Source organism: Octopus bimaculoides, chromosome 19 (assembly GCF_001194135.2).
Source record: "Octopus bimaculoides isolate UCB-OBI-ISO-001 chromosome 19, ASM119413v2, whole genome shotgun sequence".
Classification (NCBI taxonomy): domain Eukaryota; kingdom Metazoa; phylum Mollusca; class Cephalopoda; order Octopoda; family Octopodidae; genus Octopus; species Octopus bimaculoides.
Genome location: NC_068999.1, coordinates 21,880,437 through 21,882,625, shown reverse-complemented (window position 1 = coordinate 21,882,625; position 2,189 = coordinate 21,880,437). Strand labels below are relative to the sequence as shown.

Here is a 2,189-nt window from a genome sequence, read left to right as displayed (position 1 = left end):
TATATATATATATATATATATATATATATATATATATATATATATATATATATATATATATGTATATATGTATATATATGTCTGTATATATGTATATATATGGTCCAGGGATTGAAAGGAGTAACGAAGAAGTAGATACTGGAGGAAACTGACAGAGTGTGTAAATAAGGTAGGGAAAAGTGGCTATGTGGTGGTGTTGGGTGATTTGAATGCACGAATGGGAAATGAGGAAGTAGAAAATGTAGTAGGTAAAAATGGAGTTCCTGGTCGGAATGAGAGTGGAGAAACGTTGTTGGAAATGCGTATGGAGCAGGAGTTGGTGGTGGGGAATAGTCTTTTTAAAAAGTGGGAGAAAAACAAGTTCAGATGGTGGAGGCTGGAGAGAGGAACAGTAGTGGATAGGGTAGAGTAATTTAGTGAGCTGTTAAGTGTGGAAGATGATAGGGAGACAAGTATAGTGGCTGTAGGAGTAGAGAGGAGAATGCCTGTTGATGGGGAATGGATCTATGGTGCAATTGAAGGGGAGGACATGAGGGAATCCTTGCAAAAGATGGCAAACCTGAGGCACCAGGCATAGATGTGTGTACAGAGGAATGCCTAAAAAGAGGAGGAGTGACAGTGATTGAATGGTTAGTGAAGTTTATGAATGTTTGTTATATGGATGGAAGAGTACCAAAGGAATGGTGCAGTGCCACTGTACAAGGGAAAAGGGGATAAATGCGAGTGTGGAAATTTTAGGGATATAAACCTGTTATATGTGGTTGGTAAACTGTATGGGAGAATTCTGATTGTAAGGGTGAGGAACCAGACAGAGAATGTACTAGGGGAGGAACAATGCGGTTTTAGGAGTGGAAGGGGGTGTGCAGATCAGATATTTGTAGTAAGGCAGATGTGTGTGAAGTTTTTGGCAAAAGGGAAGGATATATATTGGACTTTTATGGACCTAGAGAAGGCATATGACCATGTGGATAGGGATGCAATGTAGCAGGTGGTGCAGTTGCATGGAGTAGATGGTAGATTGCTGAGAGTTGTACAGAATTTCTATAGAGAAAGTAGGGCATGCGTTGGGGTTGGTGGTGAATTAAGTGAGTGGGTTGATGTGAAGGTGGGGTTAAGACAGGATTGTGTGATGTCTTTGTGACTGTTTAATCTATATATGGTGAGAGAGGTGAGTGCTGGGGAGCACAAATGGTAGAAAAAAAATGGAGAGAAATAATAGGTAAGTCAGTTGTTGTTGGCTGATGATACAACACTGGTGGTGGATTAGGAAGAGCAACTGAAGAGACTGGTTGTAGAGTTTGGAAGAGTGTGTGAGAGAAGGAAACTGAAAGTGAATGTAGCTAAGAGTAAGGTGATGAGATGTTCAAGAGATGGAATGGCTGGTAGGATGGATGTGAGTATAAATGGTGAGATGTTAGAGGAGGTGAGTGTTTTCATATATCTGGGATCTCATGTGACAGCGGATGGGGGGGAGGGTTGGCTGAGGAGGCGGGATATAGAGTGATGGAGGGGAGTAAGATACTTGGCTTTGTGCAAGGTATGCTGAGAGATAAAAGGTCGAGTATGAAAGCGAAAAGAGGTGTGTATGAGGGTGTGATTGTGCTGACATGTGGTGCAGAGACCTGTGGTCAGAAAGAGGTGGAAAGGAGGTGACTAGATGTGTAGGAGATGTTTGAGGGCTATGATTGGTGTGGCACAAATGGACAGGATGAGGAATAAGGAGGTGCGAAGGCGAGCAGGAATGAGAGAAAATCTATGTATCGGAATAGATAGATGAATGTTGAGGTGGTTTGACCACATGGAGAGGATGGATGAGGAGAGGATGGTAAGGAGGGTGATGAAGTCAGAAGTGATAGGCAGCAGAACCAGAAGCAGACCTCGGTTTGTGTGGATAGATGGAGTGAGGAAAGATTTGGTGGTTAAAAGTGTTGGTGTGAGAGAGGCAAGAGAGTTTATTAATGATAGGAAAGTTTGGAGAGTGTTTGTGGACAGATGAATGAATTGATGTTGTTCAAAGGGGTACGAAACCAGCATATACTGTCAGGCCCTGCTGTTGATATCAGGGATTTGCTTTCTATGCCTTGACCTGAGCATAGGACAAGGCTCGCCTCATTGAGCTGGGAAATGAATGGAATGCCTGGTATGTATCTTGTTGTGGCTACCCCCTCCTATGGGTAAAATAAAGTATA

General features: G+C 42.5%; 1 protein-coding gene across 1 annotated transcript in view; it reads right to left on the bottom strand.

Moving 5' to 3' along the window:
- LOC106872940 (ubiquitin-protein ligase E3C) overlaps positions 1 to 2,189 on the bottom strand; it is a 78,103-nt gene that overhangs the window by 59,976 nt on the left and 15,938 nt on the right. The window lies entirely within an intron of this gene.